Raw genomic sequence first — 14,854 nt, forward strand, 5'->3', positions numbered from 1 at the left:
CTAAAGTGGCCAAATAACACATAGTACTTAAAACGCAATGGTATTCTTGCTGTCTGTGATTATAAGTAGTGTTCTCTGTCTCTAGGAACAGAACCTCTATATACACAAGTCTTAGAGTTCTAGGAACAGAAAACAGCAGTTACCACCAGAATCTTCTGATCTGTAGTCAGACACATCCATTTCCCCACTGGCCCTGTCCTAGAAAACAGCAGTTACCCAATGGATCTCTAAGTGAGAGTAAGTGAAGCTATTCCTACTCACACACCTTGGTTCCTAGAACCACGTGTTCTTACCAGTTAGAGACATGACACCATGTAACAGTCATTCGTTAAACAGGCATAGCACTCTGGGTTGAAAATTTACATATTCCATCATCTCAGCTATCCTTCTTATCAAGCTCCAGGACTAAATTTAGCTTTTTCTGCCATGTAGATGTAAGAGGATGGTTTTATTAGTATATTTAGCTTCTCTGTTGTCTTAAATTAGTGATTATTCACTCTAAGACTTTCATTGTCCCTTGTCTCCAATGTTGAAATGGCCTCAGTTTTAACTATCCCATTCCACAGTCCTTACAATTGCCGTGTATCCTAAATTTTTCATTTGGCTGAGATCTGAGATGCTTCATTAACCAGCTCCTGCCCCCCAGTAGAATCCCACCCTGGTTTCTTATCTTAGAAATATTAGTGACTGCACACCAGGAACTTTCAATATTTCATCTGCCACCAGTGACGGAGTTTTCTCTGCCAGCTGACTGGCAGATGCTTTTGTGCTAAAAATTTCATTTCTGCATCTGCCTTTTTGGACCACAGTTTGCACCAACTGACCTAGATAAGGTTCCCTGAGAATCGGACTCTGAGACAGTTATTTGAATGGTGGCAGACTACAGAGATGAATTCACTGGAAGAACAGCTGAGAGTGAGAAGAGTAAGGTTGGGCAGAGATCTCTGGCCTGGCCTTGCAGATAGAGCTGCCAGGTTTAGCCAATAAAAATACAGGATGCCTAGTTCAATGTAAATTTCTGATAAACGTAAACTAATTTTTATTGTAAGTATGTACTTTAGTATCCTCTGGTATAAGTGTGCCACAAATACAACATGAGGCATACATTAAATAATTATTCATTTTTATGTAAAATTCAAATTTAACTGAGTCTTGTATTTTTCCTAGAAATCCTACCTTCATCTTTGTCATGAATTGAGTGAACAGACCATGTCTTTTTTTCTCCCCAAACTAAAAAGTTTGTAGCTGCAGGCTGCCCTATAGAAGGGAACCAAACTTCTCTGAGGCAGAATTCTTTGGCCAAAGGCAATTCAAAGGAGATTATGTTAGTTATGAGTTATTAGCAGACATAACTCCTGAGGTAATAAGTCTTCTCATTTTGGAAGGGGGAAATAGAAAGTTGTAAAGACAAAGGTCTTCACAAGTAAGTGTGTTGCGGGGGGAGAGGAGAGGAAAAAATGAAAGATAGAGAGAGAAGATAACGGATAAGTCTCAGGAACTGTTTTTCTATTTCATCTAGCTGAGATACGTGTCATCAATCTCAGAATTTCACAGAATGGAGTACAACTATGATTCACTCTATAATATAAATAAGCAGACATGAGCTCAGGCTTCATTCAGAACACTTGGCCTCAGCAGACAGGGAATCTTCCTCAGCTTATTGCGGGCCTGGACTTAATGCTGTGCAACAGAACATGAGCCTTGCAGACAGACTCCCGGACCAGCCATACGGCTGGAGCTTCGCATCTAAGAAGCCACCTATTATTCAATATTTTTCCTGTCTAAAGCACCTGAAAGTCATTTGAAACTTATGACTTTGAAGACAATCACCTTCATTACACAAGTGAACTTAAGCAACCAAAATTAAAGATGTTACTATCACCTATTCCTATTATGCAAGCAGATAACTGGAAAGGTGTAGCTGCTGCCTAAAAGAGGGAAGAAAGGGAAGAGGTAAAAATAGCAATACATTTGATAACAAAACAAGGTTATCAGTGTACAAACCACTGAAACATATTAAGAATGGAACTGAGGTAGGCTATTCTGTGGGATTGCTAAATTAAAGTGGGTACAATATTTAATTGTAAAACTATGCCAAAGAGAGAAGGATTATGAAATATTAGCTTCCTTTTGTATATCCACAGGTTCATTGAACAATTCTGAAGTAGCATATCATAATTATGTTCCTTCAACCTGTTTTTACAATTGGAAGAAAGGATAGATTAAAAACTGTCTAACTGATGCTTAATAATAAGAAAATCTAAGACTAGCTTATTGGTAGAAATCAATTCTATTACAATTTGAAAAAAATAAATCAAGTAAATTAAAACTGTTTTCTCCTTAACTCCTTATTCTGTCATAGTTATAAGAATTCATGAGGAATCATTCCTACACATCCAGTACTTGACTGGATACAATTTTCTCTTCTAGATATCTGGCATTGTCTCAACATTTTTGGTTGCTGCAACGGGTAAAATGAAAGCACCACTGGTATCTAGTGGGTAGAGGCCAGAGATATTGCTAAACATTCTAGAAACCACAGGCTAACCCCACAGTTAAGAATTACCTGCCCCTAAACGTCAATAATGTTGGGGTCAGAAAACCCTACTCTAAATTTGTACAAAAATAGTATGCACACATTCATCATCTGATAATAAACATCTATTAAGCATATGAATAGCTCAAAATTCAACCAAAAATCCATTCCTTCAGTCAGCTGATCATTCAGTAGATATTTATTAAGAATCTATGGCATATAAGTAAACAGATCCTTAAGTACTGAAGACTGGTTGAGTGTTCAGTAGGATGGAGAACATGGTGCCTACTCTATCATCATTATGTTCTCTTAGGCTTCGTGATTCTGCTCTGTTGCCTGACAGTCTGGGATTGGCTCACCAACTAAGAAATACAAAAATGTCATACTGGACTAGGGTGTTGCTAGATGGCTTGGAATGGATCCTACTCTAGGGCATACACTTCACATATCATGTGGTGATTGTGGGGGGCACAGAGGTAGAGATGGGAGGGTCCAGGGAGATACATGGTGATGAAAAAATACAGTGAAAGTAAATTTTAAAAGCATTGTTACAACGAGAAATCTATATTTAATCTCTAAGTCATCAAATTCTAAAAAATATTCAGAATTTAAATATTTTCACCTAAGAAAGAAGGGTGTCACCCTGTTTTGAGCACTTACAATTCTCAACAAAAATACATCAAAAGTAGTGAATTTAAAAATATTTCAGACAATAATTCAGTCATTCCTCAGATGTAGTAAGTGCATGATAAATACATGGTTAGTACATAAAATATGCAGGATATAAAACATGTAGAAAGTATGTATCATATATGATTTATGTATATCATACAACCAAATCTTTGGAAGGTATATATTTGTTTATTTGAATTATAAATGAAAAAATTAATCTCTGATTCCTTTCTTATGTCATAACTAAAATATATTTTTGAATTAAATTTGTAAAATTAATATAATTCATAGAAGATGAAGAATTAGTTTTCTAATTCATCTACTGCATTATGAATAAAAAATCAAAGCCAAGCTATAGTCTATTCAGTGTTTACCAAGTTTGCCTTAGCAGAAAGATGTGCTGAGAAATGAAGAGTATATACACGCAACACGTCAATCTGCCCCTTACAATGTAGTGAGAGCCATAAAGATTGTGATAAAAGGTTTTCTTTTGTAATCTCTGTTCCAAAACCAGTTTTCTAATAATATGTACAAATACAATGAAAAAGCCCTATAATCCTCTTCACTCAGAATATATCTGCATTAGCATAAACAGACATATTACATCCACATGAATAATACCAGAATGGTGGATATTTGTGATATTTTATGGCCTATATATCAACTCCAAAATCCCCTAGAGCTCACATTTATTGGTAAATTCTGATCTTCTCATAAGATGTGGGTGATAATTCTTGAAAAAGCACTCACATCAGTAACTTTCCTTGTCACTGTTTTTTGACAATTCTGTTATTATTTCTGATAGCTTATAGTAACTTAAGGACATCTAAGAGAGGAAATAAAATTAGTATCCCACTTACATTCAGTTCAGACTTCTATGTCTTTAACTAAAAAAGCAAGTAGAATCTTTGTGAAAAATCTTACTACAATTTTAGCTACTCATCTACAGAGGCTTATATTACTATCATTGATGTAGAATTTTTGGTTTGTTTTGTTTTGATTTTCAAAAAGAAAATCACTTTACAATTTTATTTTGAAATGCCCTATGATTATATGTTTTGCCAGTAAGTAAAGCAAATCAATGACTACGTTCTTGGACCTTTGATGAGTCAAAGAAAAGATTACAAAAAAAATACATGCTAAATTTAGGAAACTTTTAGGGAGAGTGGTTGATTATACAAATCTACCATATGTTACTCAGATCATCTTTGGGGATATAGATAACTCATTATTCACTCTGTATTTTAGAATGCATTTTTTCAAAGGTTTTCAAGTGGCAAAGGAAAATAGTGGAATTTGGATGCAAAGAAGATTTTTATAAAGGGCCCCATGAGTAATAACAAAAATAAATAAATAAATAAAATTGGAGCTGCTCTGCCAAGAGTAGATAGAAACAGACTGAGCTTCTGACCAGAATAAATCTCGTTGGATCTGTCAAAGATAAAATATCAATTTAAAACATGATAAAAACCAATGGAACCTAGACAGAGCATTCAGACACACATCTTCGTTTAAAAGAATTCAGATTTTTGCCAGAAAGATAAATCAATACCAACACACTCCCCCTCACAGCACTGCTCAAATATGTCAGTCAATATATTTGAATGAGTCAAGAACAATTTCGTATTAAATTATTCATCTGCAAAGAAAAATGGCTTACCTATATCCTGCTTGAATAAATGTTTGAGTTTCTCAAAATTATTCTGACTCTAAATCACAAGAATGGGCCCATTCAAAATTACCAATTGTTATTCATTTCAAAGTTAATCTTTATGCGACCTCTCTGAAAAGGATCATAACCATAATATATTGACATATCTATTACAATATATTTTGGAAATAATATTAGTTCTTGTCCCTAATACAGTAAAAACTTAGACACATGAAATAAGTGGATGTCAACCAAAAACAAACAAAAAATAATCAGAAGGTGGAGGGCAGAAAGCAAAGTAATCTGTAAACAGAAATATAAATGCTCTTTGTGGTAGGTTTCAAACACCCGAAAATAAGACACTGAAAAAGATCAATGAACCACATTGCATGAGAGTGTAGCATCAGCTAGAATATAACAGGACAAATTCCTCTGAGTAAGTAAAATTTATATGATGCCCAGAGATACCATTGCCGAAATGTTACAAAAACTTAAATAGTGAATAAAACTGCTCCAAGAACTTGAAATATTGGCCATATGCCTCAATAAACTGAACTTCAATAAAATTACAAACTTCTGCTCTGCAAAAGAAATGGCATGAGAATGTGAAATCCACAAAGTGGGAGAAAATATTTGTAAAAGGAACATTTCATAAAGAATTTATCCAGAATATAAAAAGAATTCTTAAAACTCAACAATAAGAATAAACAAATGGGATCTCATCAAAATAAAAAGCTTCTGCATGGCTAAAGAAAACAGTATTAAAATAAAAAGACAACCAACTGTATGGGAAAACATATTTGCCAATGATACCTCAGACAAAGGTTTAATCTCCAAAATATACAAAGAACTCATATGACTTCACTCTAAGAAGACAACTAACACAATAAAAAAAATGGGAAAAGGACTTGAACAGTCACTTCTCCAAGGAGGACATACAGAGGATCCAGAGACACATGAAAAGATGCTCAATATCACTAGCTATCAGAGATGCAAATTAAAACCACAATGAGATACCACTTTACACCAGTCAGAATGGATATCATAAACAAAGCAACAAACAACAAATGTTGGAGAGGTTGTGGGGAAAATGGGACCCTAGTTCACTATTGGTGGGATTGCAGTCTGGTACAACCATTATGAAAAACAGTATGGAATTTTCTCAGAAAACTAAAAATAGACCTGCCTTTTGATCCAGCAATTCCAATGCTGGGATTATACCCTAAGAACCCTAAAACACCAATCCAAAAGAACCTATGCACCTCAATGTTCATAGCAGCACAATTTACAATAGCCAAGTGCTAGAAGCATCCTAGGTGCCTGTCAGTAAATGAATGGATCAAAAAATTGTGGTACATATAACAATGAAATTCTATGCAGCAGAAAGAAGGAAGGAGCTTCTACCATCTGCAACAACATGGATGGAACTGGAAAGCATTATGCTGAGTGAAATAAGCCAGGTGTTGAAAGACAAATACCATATGATCTCACCTTTAACAGGAAGCTAACAACAAAACAAACAAGCAAGCAAAATAAAAACAAAGACACTGAAATAGAGAACAGGGGGGCAGAGACCAGAGGGGAGATGGGAGAGGGAAGGGAATATCAGGAGAAAAAGGGGAGGGATTTAGAGGAACTAGTATAAAGGACACATGGACAATAGCTAAGGGGAGGGGGATGGAAATGGGAGGGAGGTGGGGAGCACAGAGAGTGGGTTGGGCTGGGATGGGAGTAAAAAACAGAAAACTGTACCTGAAAAATAATTAAATTTAAAAAATCATTGTTAAAAACAAAAAAAAAAGAAATAAAAAAATGTGATTTAAAGAAAATGGGCCAGAAACCTCAACAAAAATATCACCAAAGAAGATGTACTGGCAAATAAGCATAAAAAGAGGCTCCATATCATATCATCAGGGAAACACAAATTAAAACAACGAGATATCACTACATGTCTGTTAAAGAGCCAAAATCTACAACATACTAAATACTAAATGCTGCCCAGAATGTGGATCAACAGGAACTCTCACTCACTGCTAATGGAAATGCAAAAGGGTTCAACCATCTCGGCAAACTTCTTAAAAGTAAACTTACTCTTACAAATATCTTTCTAGCAATTGTGCGCCTTGGCATTTCCCCAAAGGAATTGAAAACTGATGCCTACACATAAAATGGAAGTTGGTAAAGCTATGTTAATTCCAGATAAGTAAGACTTTAAATCAAGGGATGTTATCAGGGATAAAGAAGGCTTTACATAATGATAAAAAGTCAGTTCTCCAAGAATACTTAACAATTCTAAATGTGTATGTACCCGATAGCATAAAGTAAATCAATGAGACAAAACTCTTATAATGACAAAAAGAGAAGCTAATAGAGCCACTGTTACAGGGAATTCAACATCCTCTTGTCAATAACCAATAGATGAAACAGGCCAAAAATCAGTGAGGCCATCACAGATCTAAATGAATTATTAATCAACTTAATTAATTGACAGTTATATAATACTCAGTCCAATACAAAAATACATCTTCTCGAGCTCACAAGGAATACTCACAAGGATTGTCCACACTCAGGGCCATAAAATACATTGGAATAAATTTAAAAAGAATAGAAGTCATACGAAGTATATTCTCAGACTATAATAAATTAAATCAGAAATCAAAACCAGAAAGACACCTGGAAAGTTCTCATTGTTTTAACTGGCGTTTCCCTGATGACATGTTATATGAAGCATCTTTTTATGTTTATTGCCATTAGAAGACATTATTTGGTGAGATTTCTGTTACTTTGTCCCATTTTTTAATTAGGATTTTTTATTTCTTATTGCTGAGACTAGACACCATACTTATGAGTAACCCATAGGTCAAAGAAGTCTTAAGAGAAATTATAACAATCGTTTGCACTAAGATTATCAAAATAGAACTTAAAATTTGAAGGATGCAGGGGAGAAGGCAATACTTAGGAGGGAACTTATGGCATTAAATGCACATCCTAGAGAATATCTGAAATATATAATTTAAAGACTCATTATAGAAAACCAGAGAAAGAGAGCAATGCAAGCCTAAAATAGGTGGAAGAAAATAAATAATAAAAATTAGGAAAAATATCAATTAAAGTACAAACAGGAAAACACCAGAGAAAATTAATATAATAAAAAGCTGATTCTTTGGAAATGATGAAAAAAACTTTTTTAAAAACTGACTTTGGCATACTGTGTAAGTACATATAACAGGGCATATTGATTCATTAAAGATGGTATTCTATAAATATTTAAGGTTTATCTGTTTAAGCATATTCATCTCCTAGATATTCATCTCATAGCTATTCATCTCCTAGGTAACCATAATGTTTTTTATCCTGATATGGATACTGATAATTGTGTACTGATGTTATTATACTTTTCTTCCAATTTGAAAATAAAACATATTTTAATACTAGGCAACAAAAACATAATATCACTATAAAAACTTTTTCTTGTTCAACATTCATACTTTTTGGTTTTGGTTTTCTTTTCTTTTTTATACATTTTTATGATGTACTGTGTCAAATATTTTCAGGTTTCAGGAAAGCCACTTTTAATACCATAGATATTTTAACAAATGTCATGATATTTAGAAGCAAAGGACAAATGAAGGAAAATAATAACAAAAAGCATAATATCAAGGAAATCATCTGGAGAATAAGAAAGCACTTATCTATGATTACTAATATAACAAAGAAGGCTCAAATAATTTAATAACACTTAATTAGTTTAATCTATTTTATTTTTTAAATGAGGCCCTTATTTGCAGTCTGACTCTATACTTATATTTTTCTCTATACTTATATTGAGTAGATGAGAACTCATAATTTGTGGAGTGTTCAAATATAATCATATTAGATTTGTAGTTGGCTGTGGTATATATTTATGTACAAGTACAATAAATTGATTTATGTACAATAAATTGAAATTTCATGTAGACTATAGATACTTGTACATAAATATTACCACAGCCAACTATAAATCTAATATGATTATATTTGAACACCCCACAAATTATGAGTCCTCATCTACTCGATATAAGTATAGAGAAATATAAGGACTCAAAGTTTGTGGAATATACTTGTGTGCATTTGTATGAATGCATGATAAATCACAGAAATGAGGGGATTGCATCCTGTTTCTTTAGAATATGCAATTAATATGCAGTCAGATGCGAGGAGGTTGTAGAGGCCAGGATAAGAGTTACGAGCACATTAGAGTTGAGACTTGGGAGAGATGTAAAGACAAGAAGTTAAGGAGTTTCTTCTTGGTGACTGACATGCTGACTCAGTCACGGGAGGGGTCTCCAGTGCACAGAGGGGAAGCTACAGTTGGCATTATTCACGTAGTGTCTCTCAGACATGTTCTGGGTGATACAAAAGCACTCACACCCTCAGATTTTGGCAACCAGCAGCCCACCACTTCAGGGCCCATATTTGCTACATCTCTGAAAACCTAGAACTGGATTTTGAGTTCATAGACTTTCTCACTTTATTTTCCCATTCTTTTTGTTTGTTTGCTCTTTTTATGGATGGTTTGCTTGTACATTCTAGTTCTAGTTTCATCAAAAAAAACCCTTATAATCATCCTTATAATTTTGACCACCCTCTAATTAATGCCTTAATAGAACAAGACCATTGTCTTCAACTCAGTTTTAACATTTAAATGATTCTTCAACTTATAGATCATCTTACATTATTAAGCTCGAATACATAAAGTACAGTCATTACTATATGAGTCTGGGAATAGAGAAAATTCAATATAAATGTCAGAATATCAGTTTGAAACCCCTTAGAGTTGAATTTTGTTAGAGATCAAGAGTGGATATACCAAATTTTCTTATGATAATAATAAAAATAGAACTTTTTTTAGATAATCATCCATAGAAAGAACAGATCATAAATCTTCACCAAAATAATTTACTTTTCCCCAAACGAGTGCCATAGAGATTTTGAAAACAGAATATATTCTTCTTTGATTGCTAATATTCTTCTAAGCACAGAAAAATTAAGTATTTGTGCTTTTCATACAAAAAATGTAAATTATAAATAAGTACATTCAAAAACTGGACAGTTTGGAACTGTTATATTTTTTTAGTCCTTGTTCAACAAGCATTCATATGAGCAACTAACATTTAGCTTTTATTGGTAAGAATGACTCTAAATTAACTTAATATGGAAAAGACATAATTTAGGATTTGTAACTGAAAGTGTTCATTTTTTCAGATTAAACTGATTACAAATACCCCAAAACTCACTCTTCAGAGAACTTTGTTTTGAGTACTGCCTGCTTTATGTATTAAGATCCTTTAATTATAAAAGCATATATTCCACTTACAGGTCTAGCAAAGAAATTTTTATGCATGTAATAAAGATAAAATACCACAAGTAGGTTTTCCAAATGGTAAATGTATTAAATAAGGTCATAAAAATACTGTTTGTGTTGTGTGTGAGAAATAAAAGTACTCTCTAGAAACAGGAGATAAAAATTTTGTACTGTTTGAAGCAAATATATGTATTCATTTGGATTTGAGAGATGAGCAGACAAATTGTCGTTGTAGAAAAAATTATGAACGATCTAAAAGCTGTAAGTATGTAATTCCTTTTTCAGAGAAATAAAGATTTTACATTTGGAGCTGTGAACTACTTCAATGATTAAATAACTTTTCATTATTTTATATTAGCAGGATAGTCTTTGAAACAGGTAAGTAGAAAGGTTTATTAAGTTATTGTTAATCTAGATGTGTTAACGCATCTTGCACATTTTCAATCTTTTACCCCAAAATGTTCAAATATACAATGATTACCTGAGAAATTAAAAGTGGTCTTGATTGACTAAAAAAGCCTCTTCATCACCAAATTCCAAGGACAAAATAAAGATAAGCATTAAATCCACTCAGAATTTAATGTTCATATGTGCTGGAAATAAGTATATATGGAATATTTAACATGTGTGAAACAGTATTCAAAGTAACTTATAAATAACACTTTCTTTAATTCTCACAGAAATGTTTTGAGTTTGGACCCGCTGGAATCTCATTTTTTGCAGAATGGCTAAGCATTTTATTGAAGGTTACCTGATGAGTAGATACTGGATCCTGAATTTAAATCCAAGCAATGATTCAAGAGTTTGGTTCTTACTTACTTAACAAGCAGCACTGTTCCTCAAAGGGAATTATACTACATTTCCTCTTAGAAGAAATGTCCAAAATCAAATTATCTTGTTTTTTTTAAATAAAGCCAAAATTCCAAATTCTTAACATATCAAACTCCAAAAATGTACCCACCCCAATTTTATTTTCTGGGCAAGGTGAAAAGGATGGGAGAGGCCCTACCACCTGATTCTCTCTGTTCTTTTATATTGATTTATAAGTTCTATCATATGTAAATTAGATCAATAAACTATAGCCTGATAATAGATTGAGCCTCAGATTTCTTTAAGAATTTTATGAATGCATCTTGACTAGGATATGGCAGGCACACTCTGCCCCAGGACCTTTGTACTGGCTGTTGCCTCTGCCTAAGGTGCTCAAATAACCATTTGGGTCAACCCCTTTCCTCCTCATGAAGCCACCAAGATCTCTGTCCTCCCTGGAATTTCAAACCCACTTACTCAGCTCTGTTTTTTTTTTTAATAACAATGATTTATAAAACACTCAATTTATTATGAATAATGTTTACTGTCTAGGTTTCCCTCCCCCCCGCTAGAGTATAAATGCCATAAAGGCAGACATCATTTCTTTCTCTGCTGTAGACCAAATGTCAGATGTGTGACCAAAGAAGAACTAAAAAAAAGTTCACTGAACGTATTGTCATCAGTGGCTATATTATTTTCAGTAACTTAGGTTACAAATACGAATGTTAGTAAAATTAGTAAAAATTGTGTTTTTCTTTTTTAAAAGAGTTTTCCATAGTGGCATGGTAAGACACAAAGATATTTCCATTTTTAATTTTGGGAGGTGTAGAAAAATTGCCTTTTAAACAGCTTGTATCACTTTATATTTTCCCTAATTGGTGTTTCTTCTTCAATGCGCTCATTAACAATGATAATTATATTTTTAAATTTGTAATATGAGAGGCAAAACTATTCTATTAATTTACTTTTTTTCAACTTTTATTTATTCTTTTTCCAAGCATTTTTTCAACTTTGAGCATCCTGCCAGGGACAAGTGGTGGTGTACATGAAAGAAAACAACATTTAATTTGCCATATGTTGCCTTTACACTTAGGAACTTTTCTATTGGACGAGCTTAAGAAAAATGAAACAGCACATTGTCTGAATATAAAATATCAGCATAATATTTACGATATGGTAGCTCTTTTGCTTAGATGGTCAGGTAAATCTTTCAATAATTAAGTTGAAACTGGAATGATATCATGGCAAAGATGGACAGAGATGGCAGCAATGAGGCCTGGAGCAGTGGGGCAGCTAAAACAAAGGCGACAGACAACATCACATCCCAAGTACTTCAACCCATTTGTCCCCAACCAGTTCAGTAGTAAATAATGCTATGCCAAATTCAGAACTACTTCCACTACTTTGTTCAAGCTTTTAATCAAAGCTTTCAAGTTCAATATCGGTAGACATTAATACATTGTTTCATTTATTATATTTATTGCAAATTTGAGATAACGAAACATTACAGAAAAAAGCTGCTTATGAATCATGCTGCTTGTTGAGTTGATTTTGAATGATCCAAAATGATTAACCTATTTGGACAGAATTTGCAAGAAAGTTCATACAGCATTTCTACATGTACTGTACTACAAATATTTAGTCTGCCCTGCCAAAGAAAATCCTCTAAAACCTGTTTATTTCATTTAATTTGTATTATTACAAATATATATTTTCCCTAAGAAAAAGTGGCTTTTTAAAAGTACTGAAAGGTTTTAACAATATCATTTTCACTTCTTTGGAACGACCAGTTATGTTGAGAGTTGTACCACTGAGGCAGGAATGAGACCGGAGAACTAAAACCAGGAAACACTGATGTGTTAAGTGATCATTTAATTTTTCCTAATTTTTTTCTTTTTTGCTTATGAAGAAAATTATTGTGGGCTCTGATGAAATGTTAGAGAGAATTTGTAGTAGAGAAGCTCTCAAAAATAAATTAAGAGGTGTATTTATACTCAGAAATTAAAAAAGAATGGGAAATAGAAGTGTTTATCAGCTAAATACTGATATATTAAAATCTTAATATTATTGACACATATACTCTTATGATAGAATTATCAACAATATGTTTGATGGAAAGTACTTCTAGAAAACTTTGGGGTAAAAATTCTACTTATGATACTGAATCATACTTCTGTTATATCTTAGAAAGATAAAAAGCATAAAGATAGAATCTGCTATCAAAATATTTATTACTGAACAAACATATAATCTTTTGACAATACCATCTCAACATGCCAATCATTACTGAAAAGTCCTTTCACTAAGGTATTAATGACATGGTCCTCTGGCCCAAAAAAGAACAGTGTTGTCTAAAAGATCTTTTTATATACTACTTGGCCATCAAAAAGAAGAAAATCTTACCTTTTGCAACAACATGGATAGACCTGGAGGGTATTATACTAAGTGAAATAAGTCAGGCAGAGAAAGACAAATACCGTAAGAGTTTACTCATATGAGTAATCTAATGAACAAAATAAACTAACAAACATAAAAGAAACAAACTCATGGATACAAAAAACAGACTGACAACTGTCAGGGGAAGAAGATTGGAAGGCTGGGTAAAAAGATGAAGAGACTAAGAAAAACAAAACAAAACCTCATATGGACGCAGACGACAGTGTGGTGATTGTTGGGGGAGGTTGAGGAAGGTATGGGGGCGAAACAGTGATGGAAGGAGACTTGACTTGGGCTGGTGAACACACAGTACAGTGTACAGATATGTGTTGTGGAATTGGGCACCTGAAATCTGTATAATTTTGTTAACCAGTGTTACCCCAATAAATTCAATAATAAGGAAAAAAACAATAGACACAGACAACATTATGGTGATTACCAGAGGGAAAGGGGGTGGGAGGGTAGAAGAAGGTAAAGGAGAGATTCATGATGACAGAAGAAGACTTGACTTTGGGTGAACGCACAATGCAATATACAGATGATGTATATAGAATTCTACACTGGAAACCTGCATAATTTTATTAATCAATGTCCCCCAATAAATTCAATTCAATTTAAATAAATAAATAAATCATCTACTTATGGCTTACAGAATTTTTTACCGTGTAACATTAAGTAGTCAGTCAATATTTATGTAAAAGTTAACATAGCTTTTATATAAAACAGGATATTTTAACCAAAAGGGAAATACCCAGTCAGAAAAATATGTTCTATGTATTGTTATTTACCAGTATAAACATGGTCACAACTTTGCATTAATATTTTGCCACTGAACTTTTTAAAAGAAAATTAAAATAAATAATACAGCTATTAAGTAAACAGTATCATGCATACATAGCCTTCTAACTAATACATGGTTTAAATAAGCACAATATTTGTTCCTCCAGTTGAAATGGTAATGAAATTTGTTAACATAATGAAAGAGGAACAGGTAGGACCCTTAAAGGTGTTGCTCCAAGGACCTTTCATAATGCCAAGAGTCAAGATATTTTATTCAAATGTAGACTGATCTGAAATTCTGCAGTAAAAAGATTGATGTTCTAGAACCATTTTGCTACTTACTAATTCACTCACTGTAGATTTTTAAACACTTCATAGGCTTTTTACACTCACTAAATTTCAATTTGTATTAAATAGTATAAAGGTTTTGAAATGCTTTGATCACTTAGAAGAAAGGGACTATATAATCTAAGAATTGCTTGGTATGTTATAATCTATTTTATATTCCTGTGCTCTCATACCTTTATCGATGGTGAGATTTTGACTTACATAAGAAGATCTAGCCCAAGTTTCTTGCCAGTATTTTATAGATTTCTCTACCTTTCATAACATGTATCAGAAAGCA

The sequence above is a fragment of the Artibeus jamaicensis genome, unplaced genomic scaffold (assembly GCF_021234435.1).
Source record: "Artibeus jamaicensis isolate MK-2021 breed Jamaican fruit bat unplaced genomic scaffold, CSHL_Jam_final scaffold_537, whole genome shotgun sequence".
In the NCBI taxonomy this organism is placed as follows: Eukaryota; Metazoa; Chordata; class Mammalia; order Chiroptera; family Phyllostomidae; genus Artibeus; species Artibeus jamaicensis.